Genomic DNA, 24,835 nt, shown 5'->3' on the forward strand with positions numbered 1-24,835 from the left:
CAAGTCTATCCATACCTTTGATGATTGCATCTAACTTCTGCTCAAATGCTGAAGGTTCTTCCTTAAAGGTAGTTCTTCTTTCAGTTCTGGCTCTATTTCTCTTGGCAATCAAATTTGCCTCTACACTTACTGCTATGTCTTGCATGTCTGCCAAAGTTGCAGGGGCTCTTTCTCTCAATTGATATGCCATATCAGCATCAAACCCATCATGGAACTTTAATAATGCTAAATCAGGTGGAGGTATAAGGTTTTGAGGAATAGCACTATAGATAGAATTGAATCTAGTGCAATAGTCTGAGACAGTTTCTTGTGGACCTCTCTTTATGGTGTCATATTCAGATAAAATAGGTAGAGGGTCTTTTTTCTTTTCCCGTTTGTTTAGAAAGGACTGGTAAAGGGCAACCGAATTAGCTATAGAGTTTGCAGCCAGTGCCCTAAACCAAGTTCTTACTTCACCTGTCAGACTTTGTACAAAGATTTTCATTCTCACATCATCATCATCTATCTCATAGTTTTCGAAGTAATCTTGCATTTTCTTGGTATGTTGTAAGGCAGTGTATGTGCTGGTTCCATCAAAATAAGTGATTTTGCCTTGGTAATCCTGAGGCATAGCCCCAGGATTGTTTGGCAGCTGGAGGGGTGCATAACGATTAGCCATATTTGGTGGGGTAAGTGGGACAGCTGGAACAACAGGAACAACAATAGCAGTTTGTGTGTTAGGTGTTGACAATATGTTTTGTGAAGTGGATGATGAAGAGGGGGAGGAATGAGTTGTATGGAGGTGAAAGGTTGGCTTAGAAGGGGTGGGAAGAAAGGTATGCTGAACTGCCTCAGGGCTAGATTCAGGAAATTGCTCTAGTTCCTTTTGGCTCTTTCGAGTTTTATGGATCAAATTTGGATTCTCGAAAACAGGAGGAGGATTTGGGTCAGGATTAAACCTAGTGTGCCTAGTCTTCCTTTTTGGAGCTAGCTTCTGAACTTCTTTTTGGTATTTTAGGATATTTCTAGAACTATTTCAAGGGACTGCTCAAGCTGTTTCTAGAACCACTGTCTAAAGACAGACAGCAGTTTGAAAAAATATGCTCAGTCCCCAGCGGAGTCGCCAATTATGTTAACACCCAGGTTGTTCCCTTTGACTCCCAAGGGAATACGGCCGGGGTAACCACTAACCAAGCTTTGGATTACAGATCCTAGCCAAACTGTAATCAGAGAGGGCTCTCTCTTTAAGATTTATCTCTGTTTTGTGAGGATTTTAGGCTAGTTATGAGTTCGGTTTTTGTTTGAGGTTTTGGTTGTGAACTGTTGATTGAGAAGGGCATGAAATGTTTGAGGGATTTCTAGTCCATTGGGCATATGGGGTCAGAAATTGGGTAGGTCCTGATGTCTGTGATGGAGAAGGATTTACTGTAGAGCTAGACAGCTATTCATGATACAAATTTTGGTTTATAAATGAAACAGAGTGAAATGGAAACTTATATATAGTGTGACTGTAAGTTGAGAAAGGGCAGAATCTGTTCAGTAGCATCTAAGAATTACTGCACAGAAACTGTCAAAGATTTATAGTAATTTGGAGCATTTAAGAATTCCAATTTAACAAATAAACCTGAACAAAAATTTTATAACAATGAAAGATTGAATTCAGGGTGTCTCCATGGACAAATCCTGAGTTATTCTTCTTCTTTCTTGTTGAGATTAGACCACATATGTGAGAAATGAAATACACAAAAATACAACACAGACAGAGATAGAGAAACTTATTGTATCAAGCTATAGCACTAGAATTCTGCAGCATTCAATGGTTCCAACACAGCATACATCAGAAAGACAATCTCTGAACTCTTGAAACTTCTTTGTATTATCTCTCCAAAATCCAGCCGAGTTCTCACAACAACAACCCCTGCAAGCTTATGTGAGGGGGAATATATACAATCGGTTCTAAAAATATCTGAACCGCTGAGTCATTTTGATAATTAAATACGCTCACCAACTTTACAAAATAGCAGATAAAGAAGTTATTACTGCTCTTAAATGCAAAATGAATGCTCTTTAATTATGTCAGAAGTCCTTTTTGACCTTTGGAGGCCACTGAGTCGGTTGAGCGTTCTGCATAAATGCTGAATGATGTGTCTTTATGGCTTTGTCATGCTGTAGCTTTCTCGGCCCTGTCATCTGTAACTGTCAGCGCTGCTTTGGTGGCCGAATCTTTCTGCTGAGTTGGCTCAGTCCATCTTTCTTCAGTCATACTGAATGCATCAAATTTTCCTGTACATGATGACTTATGTTTTTTGATGAAAAAATTTGATGAAAGGCTTTTGATTACAGTATCGACTGTATCATTTTGGTCCACCATTCTTGTGTGGGCAATTGATGTCTCAAAATTGCATCCAAGGTCTCATCTGCCTCTGTATATTTGTAGAAGTTTGGAGGCACTTCAAACAAATGCTTGATCTCATTCATAATAAAAAATAAATTCTCTACTCTATCATAGAGATTTTGCCCAGATGCTGGCATTGTTTCTTCTGAAGTACTTGGTCTTACAGTGATCTGATTTGTAGCAAATGTGTTGACCCTCTTTGCATAGTTCTCATGTGAAAGTAGCCTACCTGCGTTGTTCAGTAAGCCAGGAAGACCTCTGCCTTGTAGTGCTGCAAACTTGTCCATGAACCTGTTTACTTCTGTCTGCATGTCCTGGCTTCTTCTTTCCAGTGTTTGTACCAGGCTTCTTAATGTAAGGACCCTCTTTATCAGCAAAATGGTTTCAGTTCTGTTGGGAATTCCCATTGCTGCCAGCTGAGGACCTGTACGGTTATTGAGCACATTAATCATTCTATTGGCTACCTCAGGCATGTTGCCTAGAGATGCCCTTGCTCTCTGGACTTCTCTGTGTGCTTTTCCTATGAGCTCCATTTGCTCATGAATAGTCTCAATGTACTGCCACTGATCTGTGATTGATTGGCCAATGTTGGCCCATAAAACTGTCTTAAGCTCAGCCACCACTTTGTCAAGGGTGAGCTCCTTCTCCAGCTCCTTTATCTTCTCCTTAAGGGCCTTTATTTCCCTCCCTTTTTCTGCCACATTTTGCTTTGACTTGTCATATTTTTCATTGAGCTTAGCCAAATTCTCCCTGGCTTCATTTAACTCTGCCATTTGGGCTTCTAGGGCCTGAATTTCATTCTTCAGCTTCTGCATATCAAGGCTTGGAGCCTGCTCTGTTGTTGGTGCTGGTGCTGATGTAGATGGTGCTGCCTGAGCTGTCTGTTCTGTAGGAGGAGCACTAGTTTGAGGGGGTTCCTCAAGGTTGATTATTTGTGGAGGGGGCTGTGATGTTTGGCCTACTTCCCTCTGTTGTAGGGCTGCCTGCAGTGCTGCCTCTGATTCTCCCAATTTCTCCTGTGTCTGGATCAGTTGTTTATATAACGATACCAGCATAGCTGCTGCATCTTGGTCATGTCTCAGCTGAGCAACTTCTTCTGTTTGTGGGTGAATAGTTGCTGGGACCTTAACCATTTTTCTTAGTGCTGCCATATCTGCGTCTCTTAGCTTCAGCAGCGCTTGTACAACCTTGATGTCCTTGGGATCATGCCCAATTTCTATGATTATATACTCTAAAGCTTTGATTCGGTTGTCCTTTGCTTGAGAGGATGCTTTCTCCGACTCAAGTTGGGCAGCTGTATTGTTTAGGCTATTTTCCAGCCTAAGATTTACCAATGTTTTGTCTGCAAGAGTGGCATACACCATCTCACCCGTTTGCTTGTGCAATTCAATCTGATCCATAGGGTGGATGTCTTTTGCAAGGACCTCAAGGTTGGTCCTTATGTAGTCTGCAACTGACTGTGGCTGCAACATGGTTGGCATGAAATGACTCATTACCATTTTGCCCTCATGTACATCATAGGCAGACATTAACCTCTGTTGGTTTGTAGGAGCCATCTTTAATAAGTGGTTGTAGAGCTGTATCTTGAGTGGCTCATTCCTCTTTTTGATATCTATAAACTGTTGTTTGATGCCTGCTTCAGCTCCCCTTTGGTGGCTTGAGGAGCTGACCTCTCCGCCAACTGTCCTTTCCTGTTCCTGCTGAAAAGAACTTGCAGATGCCTCCATACTCGGTGGGCCCATGCCCAAAGAATGCCCAATAGGCATTTCTTCCTCAGAGAGGGGATTCATTCTGTGCCTTTTCTCCCCATGACTTATAGATGTGGTGAGGGGAGTCTCCTGCTCTCTATCCCTCTTCTTTCCCTTTTCTTCTTTTTGTGGAGTCTGTAGTACTGAGGCCTCCACTGTCTTTTCTTGCCTAGGGGGCACATTCTCTTGAGCCTGTTGCTCAGTGGATATTGGGGCTTCAGGTGTTTGTTCTTGCTGCTGTACTTGCTGCCCCTCTTTTCGCCCTCCTTCTTGCTGTTCTACCTGTTTTTCTGCTTGCTTTTCTGCCATAGGAGGTGGCTGTTCTTGCTGATGTGCTGTTGAAGATGATGCAGCTGCTCCAAGCTGCCTTTGGTATGAAGAGGAAACCTGCCCACAAGTTTCCAAGTCAGCCTCTTTCTCAATATTTTTTGCTTCTCTTTGTAGTATTTGCTCTCTAGTCATTGGCTCTTCTAGGGTGCCCTCTTTCCAACTCAATAAGTTGGCATACTTCTCAATGTGAGGCAATTTAATGTGAGCATAGCCACCCAATTTATGTTTTATCCTTCTGAGAGAAATAAAATGATTAGGGTCATAAGGTACCCATTTGAAACTAGTTTCTAATCGGAGGCCCTCTAGGATCATATCTGCTTCCTTCTATCCTTCCTCCCTTATGTTGTAAAGGAAGGGGCCTAGCTGGTTCCTGACTTTCAGCTGCACTTTCTTGTTTTTACTATGGAAATGGATTTGGTCTGCATTTCCAAACTGTTTGAAATATTCCAAGGCAAATAGTCTCATAGGGACATATCTTGGCAGCCTATAAGGGTTCAGCTCATAGCCATATACTCTGATCACTGTATGGTGTTGGTAAAAGTACCAATCACCAATGCTGTAGGACTTAGAGAGATGGAGAATTCTTTGCATTTCCTCGGTTAATCTCGGAGGAGGAACACCATATAACAAAGTCATTGCTGGATGAATGAAAAGGTCTATGAATTCACAGTATGTGTATGGTGAACGGGAGGTGCAATGAAAAACTGAGGTCCAAAACACAACCGACCTTGGATTTCCCTGGGCATCAAATTTCTTGAGAGGAATAGGGAAACTGTCAGGTTGATAAAATAAGAACAGATGATATATGTATGAGGTGTATCTAAACACCTTTTCCCTTTCTAGATTCATCAGTTGCTCATGAATCTTGTTTGCAATATACTCAGCATAGTCATAGTGCACAGCAGGAGGCTTCCCAGGAGAAAATATGGACAGCATGGCCATTATGGTATCATCAACATCTTCAACTCCCTTGTAGCCCAGGACATAGCTAATCAAATCCACCAGCATCCTCCCCAAGTCATTGAGATATGGATGTCCAATAGGAGGTGTTCTCAGAGCTTCAGAGCTTGGCTGAATAAATAACTGATTAATTTTGATGATTTGGGCACTGGACAAGTTCCCCCCCTTCTTTAGTAAATCTAACATGGAGAGAGGAGTCAATGGTCTTGCAGAATGAAAGTTGAGCATTTGATTTATGGCCTCAGGGGTGATATGGAACAAGACTGCACCTGAGGGATTGAGAACAGCTCTCTGACATGGATCATAGCATTCACAACATCTATGGATCAAGTCTGGAAGGGCATTGACTTGAGGGAGGTTGTAAATGGGCAAGTTGGAGTCCCAAATCCCTAAAATATCAGCTCCACTAAGGTGTTGAGCTTTCAATTCATTTAGCATATGAATATTATACTTAGAATTTATTGGGAACCAGTCTAACATCTGATAATCAATATCTCCTAGGGCCTTCCATTCTAACTCTCTTTGTGGGGCATTCAGAGGTTGAATATTCAGGGCTACTGGTGTTTCCATGGTTAAGTAGTGCTATGACTTGTATTAGAACTGGTGTTACTAAACAGAGCAACACAGAGGAGTATTTCTGGAACAGAGAGGTGAATTGCAAAGGAACAGAGGGAAAATGGCAGTGACAGCAATTGAAATACTGCACAGAGGACTGATAGAGCAAATGGCAGGCCTGAAAAAACTCTCTTCACGGTGAATTAGAGCAGCTCGGGTCTTTAGTTCACGAATGCGCGAACTAACTGTGTTTTTAGGTAAATTTAGCTAAATGCAGGTTCTGCAGGGGAGTTTTCGACCCAACAATTGAAAATAGGTACTGATTGCTGGAGTTTGCTGGTAAATACAGTGTTTTCTCAGTCTTTTTAACTAGCTTTGGAGAATTATGGAGAAAACCAGGCGCAGAGGGAATAATATGGATAAATACCTTATGAATTGCCGGCAATAGTTACAAATGCAGGTGTAATGGACGCGCCCACGGTCTCTGTAGCGATTTCTGCAGGTTGGCGCTTGTTTGGTCGTAAAATGCATGCAGGGGGAGCAATAGTTGTTTTTGCAAAAAGTGAGAAAAACACGGTTTTTTGGCGAAAATATGGATTTTTGGAACATTGGCACCTTTTTGGATGACGTCAGCATGATGTCATCAGGTGGGGTCAGGGTCGGGTGACGTCAGTATGATGTCATCGGGTGAGGTGGCAAGCTGTGAGTGGTCCACGGGGATGCGTAGCTGGCGGACGTGTCGGAGTTCTAGAGGGCGGGGGCGCTGATGTGGCGGTGAGGTGGCCTGACGTGGTCATGACGTAGCAATGGCGTAGGTGCGGCGGGACCAGCGGTAAACCAGAAATGGTAAATGGTATTTCTCGGACCGTTATTGATACGGTCGTGGATTTGTCAGAGGGCAACCCGAGAGAATATGGGGGTGACGCGTGGCGCAGGCCTGACGTCACCCTCTGACAGTTTCTCGGGCGATAAAGGCAGTACATCTGGACCGACCCGATATCGATGTGGGCCATCGGATGGGAAAGCCCAGATCCGACGGTCGACGGGTTGATGAGATGTAAGGACAATACGGAATGCGGGGCCAATCAAATATTATTATTCTTTGAATTGTGTGCCCGACGGAACTTTATGAAAAGTGGGTTTTTATGGTTTTTTGCAGTGTTACGTGTTAAATGGGTTTATACACAGATTTATTTACAAAGCGCGTTTAGGTTATTAATCCAAGCAAATCCCATATTAATCCCATAATTAATTTTCTAGTGCTCTTTGGGTCGCGCTCTAATGTTTTAGCGCTTAAAAACATTTGAAAGCAATAGTTAGAGCTATAATGCTCGGGGAAGGGGATACATAGGTATTTTGGGGTTTTTTGCATAATTTACATAGTAATAGGGGGAATAGGGGGTATAGGGAGTTACATAGTAAAAGTTAGGGGTTAATATGAGTGGAAGAGGTGGATTGAGAAGTGGAAACTCTAAGTTTTATATGGAATCAACTTAGTTTAGGAAGTAGATCAAAATGAAAAGAATTTTAGACAAGAAATGTGGCTCTTAAAGAAACAAGAACCACCATAAGACCTTAACTTTCTTTCATGAACATGGCTGGCAATGGGATGTTATAAATGAATGTGGGGGGGGGGAAACAGGAAGTTAGACATGCTCCTTTGTATTGTTGCAAGATGATGGAGAAGAGGAACTTCTCCATCCATTGATGCTTCCTTTATGTTAGACCAGCAAAATTCAGTTGAAAGGAATGACATTTCTGCAACCCCATCTACCTACCCATCTACTTGCCTAGCATTTTTTGTTTCTTCATAGAGAGTGCACTTAGACTTGCAGACCCTCATGTGCCTTTTCTTTTCCTTTGGCTTTTTCTTTTGATTTTCTATCTAGAACTACCCTTATTGCTTCCAATGCCCTAGATTAAGCAGTTGGGAACCTTAATTCTCTACCTAACTAGTGGTCTGCCAAGATTATACAGTTTGGACAGACTTCTTTCTCTATTCTATAACCGAAAATTTGAAGCATGGCATGATCCAGATTAGGCTGTTGGACCATCCATCAAAATTGAGTCAACATCAAGCTTGTGTACACACATTGTCTTTTCTTGGAAATATGGGATCTTTGCATCACCAAAGCAGAGCATATTTGGAACTTTTATTTGCCCATCATGAAATATGAAACCTATTGGTATAGGTATCTAACAGAGTCCCTGCATTGTAATTCTCTGCTTAAGACACAATAAAATAAGGCCACCACTGAGAGCTGGACCAGAGATGTAGCCCTGGAGGATAGGGTGAACTCCTTATTAATTCCTTGTGTTTTGTATTTGCTTACTGTACTTCTCTGTTGTATTTCCATTTAATTGTCTATGTATGGGCAATCTGATCGATTCATTGCTAAAATAGCATAGACACACGCACCAACACATGATTCTGTAATACCTTTATTCAATAAATCTTTAACTGAGGTCACTCATAAGGTGATTTTCAAATCAAGTGGTATCAGAGCTCTAGGCTGTAAGGTTAGACAAGCTTGTGTTGGTTTAGCTGTGAATGCTCACTAGATCAAAGCTCAAATTATAAGGAGAGTTGGTGGAAGCTAATCCTAAAATTGGGAGAGTCTATCCTCAGAAGACAATGTCAGAGGAAGGTTCTGTGGGGCAGACCCTCAATTCATAGAAATTTTCCTAGCTATAAAGTCTATGGTAGAAGAAATTTATAAGGAATTTAGAAAGAATAAGGATGAAGACTCCTCAAGTTATAAACAAGATAAAGAAGAAGATGAGTCTCACTTCCATGACCACTCCAAAGGAAAAGGGAAATAGGAAAGCTTTCTCACACCTCCTAATAGCCCTGTGCATAATAAGAAAGCATCTTTGATCAAGTTAGATGTTAAATTTGACTTGCCTATATATGATGGAGAGCTAAATGCTGAAAAGTTAGACAATTGGATTAGACAAATTGATGTGTATTGCAGGGTACAGAACATATGTAGAGTACTAAAGAGGTATGTTTTTAATGATCATTTTAGTGGCTTTTCAGTAGGACTTATGAATCTTTTACATCATGAATGAGGAAAACAATAGTGAATTGTGGTAGAATACGTGGAATTAGTATGCAAAGACTTATTCGCTGATAATTGTCATTTTCCTGTGCAGGAAAGGGTAGAAACGAGGAGCTACTGTTCCAAAGAAGAAGATAAGAACAGGGTAACTGCTGTCCCTTTGACGAAGGACCAAGTGTAGATGAGGCAAAGCAAGCTGAAGCAAACTAGTCCATAAAAGGATGAAAAGGCACCAGCTCAGCGGAAGAGAAAGAAGTGATTAGGGATTAACAGTTTTGCGGATCCCTCAGGATCTTCGATCCTGAGGGATCGTTGCTTTATTTATCTTATCACTTAGACATCTCCGCCGTTATCCTTATATAAAGGGACGACACTGTTAGTCTAAGGAGAGACTTTTATGTAACTTTTTGTTAAGACTTAACTTTGATCATCGAGTCTCGTTGAACTTGGCTCATTGTACTTTCTGTTTTATGCATTAATATAAACTTGGTGATTATCTCATCTTCGCGTCTGGATTAGCTTAAAGCGGTGTACCCTTGAGGCTAAGGGCCCAGCCCCAGAGGACACTTGCTTCTGTATCACTACGATTTGATTTCTGCGTGGTTTGCTTATCGTCACTAGTTGGTAATCTGATATGCTTTATAAGTTACATCACATGCTCTGCTAAGATTCGTTCATTAATGTTCTTTCCATTGACTCTGCATTATATTATCAATACTTTTAGAGTGAATGAATTCTTATTAGATTCAACTGAACAGTGTTATCCGTGTGATATGAAGCTTCTATGCTAAGTATGTGTGTTAAGGTAATTATCTGAAAGGTGTTTTCTTTATGATTCAGAATTCATGCTGTTCCATTTGGAAGCACAGTTGTAATTCCTGTTGATGATTGGTATTAATCAGATTACTTCCTTAGAGTGTTATGTGTGTATGATTTTCACATGCTATTCCATAATTGAGAGTTATTGTTGTTCCTTTAGTGGATTGCGTGATTTTCTTGGAGAATGAAAGATTGGAGTTTTTATTATGATAAGATCTTTTGAGTTGATAGGATAAAGTTTGATTATTACTCGCGAGGTTTAGTTATAGTGATTGTTGTTCCATTTCAGAATTGCTGTTCCATTTTAAGCATTGTTGTTCCTTTCTAGATTTACCGTTTAATTTCCTATTTTCCGTTCCATTTCTATCTGTTGTTTCATTTACTCGCATTTGGTGTGAGAGATGATCTGTGGCTATAGTGAGCCTTTGCATTTACTGCCTTGCTCCCAGACCCGTGATCCATGCTCTAGTTTCCTTTTCCATCAGTTTCCAAAGGGATGGACTACTGCTGTCAGACCCTTGACTGATATTTTCAGAGTGTGTGCTTTAGTCATTTGAAGGAACTTAGTTATAGACAAGCATCAGCTTACTCTTGTATTTTGTAGGACGTTGTACTACTTGCATTACTCTGACAAATAGCCTCGGATTGAGTCACTCTTTGAAATAACCAAACGTTCCCAGATTGACATATTAATGTGAGGTAATTAGAGGTGAAAGAGACCCTTTTTATAGCTCTACATTTTGGCGTCGTTGCCGGGGAAAGAGTATAGCCATTTGTTTCTTCAGAGTGGTGTACGAACCTGCTGGGAAAGAGTTGGATTTTAAAAACGAAAGGTAAGAACCTACGTACAGAGCATGTAAAAGCCCTGCTCCATTGTCCACTTTCCTAACAGATTTGCTTTTGCTTTGATTGAATAGAACTTAGCAGTTTATTTGAGTGCATGACTAAGCAAAAAAAACCATAAAAGAATATCAAGCTTCCATCCAAACCTGAAAAAGCCAAGGGGCTGGTGACCCTTGGCCGAACAACTTTCATAGACGAAATCTATAAGAAAACAGAATCTCAGCCATCAGTAGGTTTCAGGAAAACCATTTCTAAGCAGCCTACTAGCTCCCTTTAGGCCACAGGATCACCATCTGTAGCCTTTGCTGAGGTGCATAGTCAAACTGAAGAGCAGGACTTTCAGGAAATTGAAAATTCTACTCCAGAACTATTGCAGGAAGGGAATTTCAGTAACTTTTGTGAAGGAGAAGCAGAAACAGGGGAAACAGAAGAACCAAAATCTCCCATTGGAACAGATAAGCCAGTAAACAGCCCAGATAAGGGGAGTGCTGCGAAAAACATTGTTGAAGGAATTCACTCTCCTCAAACATCAGGTATTCCTCTCATCCCAGATAAAGGAAGTGTCGTTAAAACTATCCCTGCTAAAATCATTCCCTCTCAACCTAGGAATACCCTCCTAGATATCCCAAAAGGGTATTAGCACATATTTGATCCTATGGCTCAGAATCAGCCAAATACTCAAACCTCTACATTACAATATCCTATAGTGGATTCCGCAGCAAATGCACCCATGAAAGCTATCCCTCTTCAACATATCCCAACCTTTCATGGTCTTACATCAGAAGATCCGGATGCATTTTTATCCGAATTCGATGTGTTGTGTAGGGGCCATGATTACATCACCGATCCCCAGAAATTGATATTATTCCCCTCAACATTAAAAGGGGCTGCTCTAAGATGGTTTATGGGACTAGGTGGTGGGGTCATCAACAATTGGGATCAGATGAAAGAATCCTTCTTAAAAAAATATCAGGATTATTGTAGGTCTAGAGAATTGAAACATGAAATATTTCAAATGAGAGCCAAACCAAACGAAACATTAGAAGAATATGTGGAACGTTTTCAATATAATTTACAAAGATCTCCTTATGCATCACTACCTTTACCTAATAATGTGTTAAAAACTGCATTGATAAGGGGCATGAAAGAACAGTGGATCGAAACATTAAACATTATGGGAAAAGGGGATGTTTATCAAGAGAATTTTGTTGACATTATTGATCTATGTATCAGGAGTTCGAGAGGTAGCACAAGAATAAAACCGGCAGAATATGATCGGTTTGCAAGAGACAATAAGATAGAAACAGAAGGAGTAACGCGTGTGGAGATTGGAAATTTATTAGAAAATTTTAAAACTGATATTCTAGGGACAGTAACTACACAACTTGATATTTTGCAGGCCAAGTAGAAGCAGATGGAGGCAGAACAGAATTTGGCAATCTTCTGCCCCCGATGCAGAAAAAAACATAGCCACAAGGAGTGTCCACTGGATACAGTCCAAACATGTGCCATCTGTACAAACGATCATCTTACGGAAAGCTGCGCCTCACTTCCTGGATTAAAGGCGGTATATAAGGAAGTAGAGGAAGAACCAAAATCAATGTACTTGATCAACCAGCGCCACCAGTGGCAGCAAAGACAATCCGGTTTGTTTTCAGACCCAACCTCTTCTTTTCAGCCTCCACAATATAACGCTCAACAATATAATATGTGGCAAAATCAACCCCCACCCCCATTCCCAAATTGGTCACCACCATCGTTTCCTTCTTCAAACCCATGGTTGAATCATCCAAATCAATCTAGTTGGCTGAATTTCCCTTATAATTCACCATATTGGCAAAATAACCCATATCCTCCGCAATGGACTCCCCCTACTTCACAAGGTTCATATTGGCAGACAAACTGGCAAAGACCGATGCAACAGCCAGTAGGAACTATTCCGCCCCCTCAACCTACTCTACCAGCTCTACAACAAAATCCCTAGTCTAATTTGAGACCGAAACTCCCAGCCCAACCCAACCCCAATCCAAATAACAGACTAGTCCAATCTCTTCAAATCATTGAATCACCAGAAATAGGACCTGATCTGCGAGAGTGTAATGATCTTCAATTACAATCTGGACGTATCATTCCAAATGAGGGAGATAAAACAGTTCATAATGAAGATCAGTTAGTAAGAGAACATCAATTGCAGCGAGAGGATGTAAATAATCAACAGTCTCATAATCAAACAACCACATCCTCTCCCCCATTCCCAAAACGATTAGTCATACCTTGACCTTTACAGTACTCTGACTTTGACATTCTGGGGGAATTACAAAATTTGTACATAAAAATCTCGTTCCTCCAAGCCATTCAAGACATTGCTATATATGCAAAAACTATTAAATAATTGTGCATAAAGAAACCAAGGAGGAATATAACAACTAATCCAAGAGTCCAAGTAGTCGGCACTTTATCTGATCTCTTATCCGGGAAAGAAACACCCATCAAATATGAAGACCCAGGAAATCCAATTGTCACTGTTCAAATTTACGGTCAGACCTTGTCTAATGTCTTAGTTGATCTAGGAGCTGCAATCAATATTTTAACAACCACCACCTGTCAAAAGCTCAGAATTACATCTGTAGAACCTACCTCTACTTTGTTAGAATTAGCTGACCGATCTGTGATTAGACTGGAAGGTACTCTACACGATGTCATGGTCTCTGTAGACTCCTCGGAATATCCGACCGATTTCCTGATAATTAATCCAAAAACCCGACTTGATGGACACCCGCTAATCCTAGGAAGGCCTTGGCTTGCCACCGCCGATGCTTACATTGGTTTCCGGCAAGGAAATATGACCATAACTAAAGGACCCGATATTAAGAATTTGGTTCTATACCCTCCAGCACATCCAAGTCTCACAATAATTAAAACTAACAAGTATCCTGTATCATACCTTACTGACAACTTTAGATCTCCATTGACGTTGCAAGAGGAACTTGATTTTAAATATCAAACAGAAGATGATGCCATTAACAATTTCATCAGTCAAACTGAAGCTAAATCCTACACACAATGTCACATGATAGAAGCAGCATTTGATAATGAATTAGAGGAAGATCCTCTGAAAGACACACATGATCAAACAATACCTGTTACTTCTGTCACAAATAGTAAAATTGTGGAAATTGAACCGGGAAAAACTTTAAATATCAATGCCAACCTCACACCTGAACAAGAAACTAAGTTCATCCATGTATTAAGAAAATATCAACAGGCATTTGCATGGGATTACCCTGATATGAAAGGAATTGACCCACATTTGTGTACACACCACATTTATATAGAAAAAGATGCTAGACCTGTCCATCAACTGCAGAGAAGACTCAATTCTCATTTAAAAGATGTGGTTAAAGCGGAGCTTCAGAAACTGTTAGATGTTAATTTTATTTATCCTATTTCTGACAGAAAATGGGTCTCTCCACTTGTGGTTGTACCAAAAAAGAATGGGAAATGGAGAATTTGTGTGGATTACAGGGAACTCAATAAAGCAACACAAAAAGACCATTTTCCACTTCCATTCATAGACCAAGTGCTAGATACTTTGGCAGGGAAAAAATTCTTTTCCTTCCTGGATGGCTTCAGTGGATACAATCAGATTCAGATTGCCCCTGAAGACCAAGACAAAACAACTTTCACTTGTCCTTGGGGGACATTTGCCTACCGAGTCCTACCATTTGGCCTATGTAATGCTCCCGCCACATTCCAAAGGGCTATCCTTAGCATTTTTGCAGATTTAATAAATGATGGACTTGAAGTGTATATGGATGACTTTACACCCTATGGAGATGATTTTGATCCAGCACTAAATACCCTAGAAAAAGTCCTACAACGCTGTATAGCTACTAGGCTCTGCTTAAGTCACGAAAAATGTTACATGATGATGACTGAAGGACTTATTCTAGGACATTATATTTCAGCAGCCGACATTCAGGTAGACCCGACCAAAACCAAAATACTTTTGCTTATTCCCACTCCTACTACTCAAACAGAGGTACGCAGCTTTCTTGGATTTTCTGGATATTATAGACAATTTATAGAACATTATTCACATATTGCTGCACCTTTATATGCACTAACTGGTAACGTTGATTTTCTTTGGACAGACAAATGTGAACGTGCTTTCAAGGATTTAAAGAAGCTTGTATCTACAGCCCCAGTCCTGCGAGGACCAAACTGGGACCTGCCATTTCAAATATCAGCTGATGTCTCAGATATAACCATTGGCGTAGTCCTTGGGCAAGAAGAAGATAAAAAACCATATGCTATCTATTATATCAGCAAAAATTTATCCCCTGCTGAATTAAATTACACTGTTACTGAAAAGGAATTCCTCGCTGTAATACATGCTGTCAATAAATTTAGACATTATATTACAGGCTATCCTGTTATTTTGTATCCGGATCATTCCGCCATAAAACACTTAGCAAATAAGCCTGTCACAAATGCCAAAATAACTAGATGGTTGATTTTATTGCAGGAATTCGATATCACAATCAAGGACCGGCCTGGCAAAGAGAACCCTGTAGCCGATTTTCTCTCAAGAATGCCAAAGCCAGTTGATGCAGCAGCAGTTGAAGATCAATTTTCGGACGAAAATCTGTTTTATGTTGCCGTTCGAACACCCTGGTATGCCGATGTTGCCAATTACCTTGCAGTAGGTAAACTACCAAAACACTTAACCCCTAATGAGCGAAAACAGATTGTTCAGAAGAGTACTCAATTTTCCTAGATTGGGGGCTATTTGTTTCATACAGGGGCAGACATGCATATTAGGAGATGTGTTCGAAAAGATGAAATATTTGACATCCTAAAAGCCTGTCACGACGGACCATGTGGGGGACACTTCGCTGAGTGTATAACGAGACACAAAGTATTACAGACAGGATATTACTGGCCCACGATTTTCAGAGATGCAAAGAAATTTTTCCAAGCCTATGACAGCTGCCAGCGAGTATGACGTCCTGGTCAAGCTGATGAGATGCCCCTTAAACCTCAATTAGTCATCGAACCATTTGAGCGATGGGCTCTTGATTTCGTTGGACCCATCAACCCCTCATCAAATCAGAGAACATATATCTTGGTGGCAACAGAATATGTCACCAAGTGGGTTGAAGCAGAAGCATTGCCTAGGGCCACAGAAGACTCTGTTATACAGTTCCTCTTCCATCTATTTGTACGTTATGGCCTTCCAAGGGAAATAATCACAGACGGAGGACCACAATTTGCTGGCCATAGATTAGCAGCAACACTTAATAATTATCATGTCCAGCACAAAATCACTACTCCATATCACCCACAGGCCAACGGACAAGTAGAAAGCAGCAATAAGATAATAGAATCGATCCTAACAAAAACCATTGCCTCACATAGGCATGACTGGGTTGCCCAACTACCTGAAGCACTTTGGGCCTATAGAACAACATGGTGAAGCACCACTGGTTACTCACCTTATCAACTAGTGTTTGGAAAACAACCCATTTTCCCTATAGAATTTTAAATCCAAACATTACGAACAGCACAGGAAGTCGGCTTAGATTTAACTGAGGCACAGATTAATCGACTACAATAGATCAATGAATTGGACGAAATCAGGCTCTCCGCACTACAAAATACAGCATTGATTCAACAGCAGCGAGCTAAATGGCATGATTCCCTTATCAAAAACAAAGTCTTTCTTGAAGGAGATTGGGCCCTATTATATGACTCTCGGTTTCAGGATTTCCCTGGGAAACTCCAGACTCGTTGGTTAGGACCATACGAAATCCAGAAGGTACATGAAAATGGGACCATCACTTTAACTACCATTGACGGGTCTGGATACACCTTCAAAGTGAATGGCCACCGAGTTTGTCTCTATTGTAAACAACTCACTCAGGAATCCTTCTGCCAACAGCTACGTAGAGACGCTGATATGGAGATCTTAGGGGAGGAAGAGAAATCTTCCTCACCCATAATTCATTAAGGAATTTATTTCTTTTCACAATTTGTACATAATCTTTTTTTCAAACTTGTTATGCATACATAGATTTCAATTTTTTCTATCGTTCCTGAAACGAATGGCATTTGCATGAAAAGGAACAGCACTTTTTATTTTCTGCTGTTCCTTTTCAGAAGGAACAACACTTTTCACTTTTCTGTTGTTCCTTTTCAAAAGGAACAACACGATCTGATTTTCTGTTGTTCCTTTTCAAAAAGGAACAGCACGTTTTGATTTTTACTGTTCCTTTTCAAAAGGAACAGTACGTTTTGATTTTCTGCTGTTCCTTTTCAAAAGGAACAACACGTTTTGATTTTCTGTTGCACGTTTTGATTTTCTGTTGTTCCTTTTCAAAAGGAACAGCATGTTTTGATTTTCTGCTGTTCCTTTTCAAAAGGAACAACACGTTTTGATTTTCTGCTGTTCCTTTTCAAAAGGAACAACACGTTTTGATTTTTTGCTGTTCCTTTTCAAAAGGAACAGCACGCTTTGATTTTCTGTTGTTCCTTTTCAAAAGGAACAACACGTTTTGATTTTCTCGCTTTGATTTTCTGCTGTTCCTTTTCAAAAGGAACAGCATGCTTTGATTTTCTGTTGTTCCTTTTCAAAAGGAACAGCACGTTTTGATTTTCTGCTATTCCTTTTCAAAAGGAACAGCACATTTTTATTTTTGTTGTTCCTTTTTCAAAAGGAATGACATTGTTGTGTTCTACTGTTCCTTTTCCAAAAGGAACGGCATTTGCACTTTTTGAACTAATGCTCCTTTATTCATCTAGTATACTTCTTCTCTCTTAGTGACACAGCTAACCTCTTGCTAGTCCAAGTAAGGATGCTTCTTGCCCCTATTCTTTCAAAGTCTTTTAGAGACAAGCAATGCACTTATGCAATGAATCCAAATCACAACACACTGAAATCAGGCAATTATAAATCGCTATCTTTATAAGGCTATGTATTGGTAAGAGGAAAGAAGGAAGGATGTACTTATCTTTTGCTATCATTGTCTTACTAATCTTGCCCTAATTGGTTATCTTTTATCATGCCATTCTTTTCTTTGATTTTGTTCAAGAATAAGAGCAAAGGGTTTATATCCTCCTATTGAGATGATAAGACTTCTTCCACCATTCATACTCTTAAGGAGTGTTGAACCACCCTTTGTGGATATATAAGGAATAGTGCTTTATCAAAAAAGAGAAAGAAAAAGCAAATGAATTATAAAATTTCAAATGCAGGATAGGGGGTCTCATCAAGAGCCAGCCTACCATGATCATGAGGATGGCAGCGAAGTGGCATTCCCACTATGGCCACCACACCAGGGATATGTTCCAAAAGGTATAGTAAAAGAAAAAAAAACCTTGGAACAGGAGGTCTCATCACGAGCCAGCCTGCCCACTTTTCACCCCCTCCTCGTGAATGGCATTATGACTACCTAGTTACCAAGCCAACATAATGGCCTACACTTTGACATCACATTCCTTAATATGCACATAAAGGATCATGGTTCCGCGGGTGAAATAAACAACTCTGCCAAGGTTATGGACACCTGTCGGCAGCAGAGCACTGTTAATGGTATCGAGGTCACATTAATTACACCAATAGGTAGGATACTAATACTCTTTTGTTTCTTATATTCTAGGCACTAATCATACATTATCTCCTGACTTATATACTACATGGACATTTATTACACCAATCATGGCAAAGGAGGTGACAATGACCACTTGAGATTTGGCAAGTACGACAGACATCCTATCCCTGGCCTCGCATCATATCACAGTAGCCTCTTACGTAATATGTGATCCAACTTTACGCCTCGATTTCGGCAAACAGTTGTTTTTCTAAACATGGCATATTTTCATACGCTGTTCCTTTATGACTTGGTTATAGATCGGGGTGCCGCTCCTTTCTTTGATGGCTGGGGCAGCCTATTGCATTGTGGGGGGGAGGTTCACCTCATGATTCCCCGGGTTATGTGTCAGCTCATTATTCGGGAAAGATAGCATACCAGGAAATGGCACGGTTTAACGGCATGACATTTCTATTTTTTTCTATACAAGTTGTTGTTCATAACTCATTTCTGTTGCATACTCTGTGTTTTCTCCAAATCTGATGATCACTACTCTCTCTGTGTTTCAAACAGCACAAGCAGCTGTTGTTTCATTGTGAATCCATAGTGAAACCATGGGAGGCGGGGCAGTTCGAAGCGAACCACAAAAGTTGACAGTCTCCACTGCTGCTCGAGAGATCCTGGAAAGAGCAGGGTAGCTGACTTATCTCAGTGGCCTGAAGGAGTCCAATGAAACAGTAGCAATGGAATTTCTGCAGAATCTGTAAGAGGATCACTCCACGGTACGGGGGAAGCAAATAGCAATCACCGACGACATAATTGCCAAAGTCTCGCGACTACCATCCACCAGACCTGTATTGACATTGAAGAAGGAAAGACTCCAGAAGATCATGGAAATTTTCCAGGACGAAGGCCAGAGATTGACAATTAAAGGGAAGGGAGTCTTGCCAGCAACGCTAGGAGAACCCTGGGTAGAACTAGCGAGAACAGTGCAAAGCTACATCACCTGCGAGGGGAGAAAAGACGTGGTAAGGCCACGACACCTTAAACTCTTAGCTGTTTTAAAACAGAAATGCTCTGTAAACCTTCCTGCACTTTTGAATTCTTTACTCCATGACGCCGCACGAAGCCTGAAAAAGGCACAACATGTAGAATCAGTTGTCAGCCACCATGGATTAATCCGATTAATAGTTAGTCATAGTCTTACCCAGCAGCAAAGTAGTTGGAAAGAATTAATTGCAATAATTGAGGGGAGAGCGACAACACCTTCCCCAAAACGTAAACATACTCTAAGCACACCAGAACGTCCGGAAAAACACAGAGAATTAAGAAAACAGAAACATGTTGCAAGCACATCCGAACGACCAGAAACCCACCAGGAGTCAGTAAAACGGAAGCATGACACTGAGACACCAGAATAGCCAGAGAAACACAGAAAATCAGTCCGGTTAGCCCGGATAAGAGGAAGGCTGGAAAAACTCCAGGAAAGCACTAGCCAGCCAGTAGTAATTGAGGATGAACAACCCACACGACCAGAGATAGAAGAAGAACAAGTTGAAGGAGAAAAGGAAGGGGAGGCCGAGAAGGCTAAGCAATCCGAAGAAGAAAACGATGAAGTAGCTGAGCACTCTGAGGCAGAAGTTGAACATCCTGAGGTAGAAGCCGAGAACCCTGAAATGGAAACTGAGCATACTGAGACAGAAGTTGAACATCCTGAGATTGAAGCCGAGAACCCTGAAATGGAAATTGAGCATCCTGAGGCAGAAGATGGACAATCCAGGCAGGAGGAGGAAATGGGACAGCAGGTAGGTAGCCCACCACAGGACCGAGTAGGAGAAGAGGGATTGGCCGCAATCTTGGACAATATGGGTGAGTATGGCCAACCTTCCACTCCACCATACCTCCGCGACAAACCCCAGGAAGAAGATGCACCCGAAAAACCACATGCAGAAGAGGCAGAGGAAGGAAATCTGACCGTTCATGATGAAAAAGAGATAGGAGATATTGAGAGGGAACAATCTGTTCCCACGGCACCAGAAGAAATTCCAGAAGAAGTGAGAATAGAAAGCGAAGCCATGGAATCAGCTAGGGTTCTTACCCTGGAACAGCCAGCACAACATAGTGAAGAAGTACCCCAGGAGAAAGATCAAGGGACTAGTCACGGCCCAGAACGCAGCAAAAAGCCTGCTGTTCCTTCTAACAAAACATTGGAAATTAGAGAATTACGAAAGGAACAACGGAGGTTATTGAGCATAATAGCCCAGCTCCACCAGCAGATCAGGATTCTGAAAGCAAGGCAGAGGACAAGGAAGACCGCCAGTAAGAAAAATATGACCACTGCAGTAAGAAACCGCAGGATAAAATGACGGAGGACTAAAAATCGCTCTGTTGATCAAAACCCTGCCCAAAATCCAACTGTTGTTCCAATTGAAGATGAAGGCCCAGCTGCTATTCCAAATGAAGCCGAAGGCCCAGCTGACATTCTAAATCAAGCTGAAGGCCCAGCCAACATTCCAAATCAAGATGAAGGCCCATCTGTTGTTACAAATGAAGCTGAAAGTTCAGCTGTTGTTCCAAATAAAGCTGAGGGACAGACTGTTGTTCCATTTGAAAAGGAATAGCTGCCAGCCGGTATTCGTGTTAAAAAAGAAAAAGACAACAAGGAGATTCAAACAGAAGCACCACCCTCAGGGGTGATAAGGGTTCTGAACTCAAAGCAACGAAATAAGAAAGTTGAGGTAAAGCTCCCGGCCTACATTGATGCATGGAAAAGAGATCCAAAGACAAGGACCCTGCACAAAGGATTGAAAGAGGCTCAGCAAGAGATGGAGAGGTTTAGAGAGCAGACAGTCCCTCGTGAGAAGTATGACAAACTCCAATAGCAACTACGGAATGTTAATCAATCTGAAAGCCAGGCCTTTGAAGGGTGGCAAAATGAACAGGAGAAAGTTGCAAAGGTAACTCGTAGGTTAGATACTGTTATCAAACAGATGGATACCTTGTGTTCTTTATACAATGACGTTTTAGCATGTAGGGCCCCTGCCAAAAACTATGCTTTGTTTTTATTGGAGCGATACTTGCAATTAAAGATAAAGGCTGTTAAAGTAGGTGCCCCAATACAAATTAATACTGTCAATGACTTTATAGATTGTTGTAAACATTATGGGGTGAAGGTCCAGAGATTGCTATGTGAATTCTATTTGCATAACCTCGTGCTAGATCAGGAAACTGAGTTGAACCCTGGCCCTTTTGTTGGGGACATTCAATTGCAAGCATTCATCTCATTCGGGGTCAATCAGATTAAATGGCTCAAAGCCTATAACACTTTTCAGAGACAGGAAAATGGCCTAGACCTGTGGGTAAGGGCTGAGCCTAGGGACCCAGCACAGCTATGGAGAGCACATAGAAACCTTATGAGAACTCCGGGTATCATTGAAACATTAGGACCCATGCACGAGGCACTCATTCGACAAAGTTTAGAATATTTTCTTTCTATCAAAGACCTCGCCATTGATGCAGCCAAATTTCGGTACCAAACCTCTAATCCAAACATCCAGCTCAGGGAGCCATTTAAGTATGAGAATTTTCAGTTAGCCGCCAATCGTTTGAACCCCTATGGCAAAAGAATCTTGAGGGCAGGGCCATCCTGGTTAGGATATAGATTCCGCAGTCCAATTATCTGGCACCCTGCACCCAGATATCAAGCCCTATATGAGATGCCTGAGGGTCAAATAGGCCAGTTCTTTGACTACCTAGTCACTCACCATGGTTGTAGGCCTCTACATGAGATTCCATCTCCAGCCTACTCTCTCACTACTTTACATGTCAACTACAATGTTTTCATGAGGGCATGAAACAGGGTAAGCAGGGGGGTGTGTGGAGTACTAAAAAGGTATGTTTTTAATGATCATTTTAGTGGCTTTTCAGTAGGACTTATGAATCTTTTACATCATGAATGAGGAAAACAATAGTGAATTGTGGTAGAATACGTGGAATTAGTATGCAAAGACTTATCCGCTGATAATTGTCATTTTCCTGTGCAGGAAAGGGTAGAAACGAGGAGCTATTGTTCCAAAGAAGAAGATAAGAATAGGGTAACCGTTGTCCCTTTGACGAAGGACCGAGTGCAGAGGAGGCAAAGCAAGCTGAAGCAAACCGGTCTGGAAAAGGAGGAAAAGGCACCAGCTCGGCGGAAGAGAAAGAAGTGATTAGGGATTAACAGTTTTGCGGATCCCTCAGGATCTTCGATCCTGAGGGATCGCTGCTTTATTTATCTTATCACTTAGACATCTCTGCCGTTATCCTTATATAAAGGGATGGCACTGTTAGTCTGAGGAGAGACTTTTATGTAACTTTTTGTTAAGACTTAACTTTGATCATCGAGTCTCGTTGAACTTGGCTCATTGTACTTTCTGTTTTATGCATTAATATAAACTTGGTGATTATCTCATCTTCGCGTCTGGATTAGCTTAAAGCGGTGTACCCTTGAGGCTAAGGTCCCGACCCTGGAGGACACTTGCTTCTGTATCACTACAATTTGATTTCTGCGTGGTTTGCTTATCGTCACTAGTTGGGCATCTGATATGCTTTATAAGTTACATCACATGCTCTGCTAAGATTCGTTCATTAATGTTCTTTCCATTGACTCTGCATTATATTATCAATACTTTCAGAGTGAATGAATTCTTATTAGATTCAACTGAACAGTGTTATCCATGTGATATGAAGCTTCTATGCTAAGTATGTGTGTTAAGGTAATTATCTGAAAGGTGTGTTCTTTATGATTCAGAATTCGTGCTGTTCCATTTGGAAGCACAGTTGTAATTCCTGTTGATGATTGGTATTAATCAGATTACTTCCTTAGAGTGTTATGTGTGTATGACTTTCACATGCTATTCCATAATTGAGAGTTATTGTTGTTCCTTTAGTGGATTGTGTGATTTGCTTAGAGAATGAAAGATTGGAGTTTTGATTACGATAAGAGCTTTTGAGTTGATAGGATAAAGTTTGATTATTACTCGCGAGGTTTAGTTATAGTGATTGCTGTTCCATTTCAGAATTGTTGTTCCATTTTAAGCATTGTTGTTCCTTTCTAGATTTACTGTTTAATTTCCTATTTTCCGTTCCATTTCTATCTGTTGTTTCATTTACTCGCATTTGGTGTGAGAGACGATCTGTGGCTGTAGTGAGCCTCTACATTTACTGCCTTTCTCCCAGACCCGTGATCCATGCTGTAGTTTCCTTTTCCATCAATTTCCAAAGGGATGGACTACTGCTGTCGGACCCTTGACTGATATTTTGAGAGTGTGTGCTTTAGTCATTTGAAGGAACTTAGTTATAGACAAGCATCAGTTTACTCTTGTATTTTGTAGGACGCTGTACTACTTGCATTACTCTGACAAATAGCCTCGGATTGAGTCACTCTTTGAAATAACTAAACGTTCTCGGATTGACATATGAATGTTAGGTAATTAGAGGTGAAAGAGACCCTTTTTATAGCTCTACAACATAGACTCAGAAAAGAGTAAGATTCAGCTGGCAAGCCTACGCCTAGGAGGCACTGCCTTGGTTTGGTGGGAAGGCAGAACCCAAGCTGATATGAAAAGACATGGTAAGACTATCTCTGTCTGGAGTGAATTTGTTTCTGCAATCAAAAAGCAGTTCTATCCATTGGCCTACATGCAACAAGCCATGATGAGTTGGCAAACTCTTCGACAGTTGAAAGGGAAAAGTGTGCAAGGGTATACTCAAGAATTTAGAAAGAGAGCATTGATGTTGGGTATCTCATTAGACTCACCAGAGACTCTTTTGAAGTACATTGGTGGTCTACACAGCTACATGAGGCATACCATCCTCATGTTCAATCCCACTAGTATATATGAGGTATTTGTACAAGCTACTCATCTGGAAGCTAGAGGAAAGAATGGAAATCCAGAAGTTGGGGGACTGTCCCAACCCACTACAAGTAAGAGAAAGGAGAAAAGAAAGCAGAAGTGGAAAGAAAGGAAGGATAACACTGCACAGAAAAGCAAAGCTTCATGCACTCATTGTAAAAAGGATGGGCATGATGATGAGCATTGTTTGATTCTACATCTGGAGCTAAGACCTAAGAAGTTCGAGGGCAAGAAGAAGAAGACTGTTGTAGCTATTCAGAAATATTTGGGGTCAGACTCAGGAGATGAAACAACTATTGCAGCCACAGGTTTAAAAGGTAAAAATTCTAAAGCATCTACTAGTAATTCTGCTCAATCTGTTATTGATGAAGAAAATAAGAGAAAAAGACATGAGCTTTTCCATATTCGAGTTATTTCCAAAAATCAAAAGATTAATACTTAGTTTGATAGTGGCTCACAAGTAAATCTAATTTCTGAATCAATTGTAAAGAAATTGGGATTAGCAAGTATACCTCATAAGAAACCATACCCATTAGGATGGTTGAATGATAAAGCACAAGTACAAGTGATTAGAGAGTGTAAACTCAAGTTTTCTTTTGGGTCAGCATTTGTAAATGAGGTTTAGTTAGACATAATTCCTTTGGATATATGTGGAATT

The sequence above is a fragment of the Pinus tabuliformis genome, chromosome X (genome assembly GCF_031772625.1).
Source record: "Pinus tabuliformis cultivar Carrire ecotype Pingquan chromosome X, CPIR1, whole genome shotgun sequence".
Classification (NCBI taxonomy): domain Eukaryota; kingdom Viridiplantae; phylum Streptophyta; class Pinopsida; order Pinales; family Pinaceae; genus Pinus; species Pinus tabuliformis.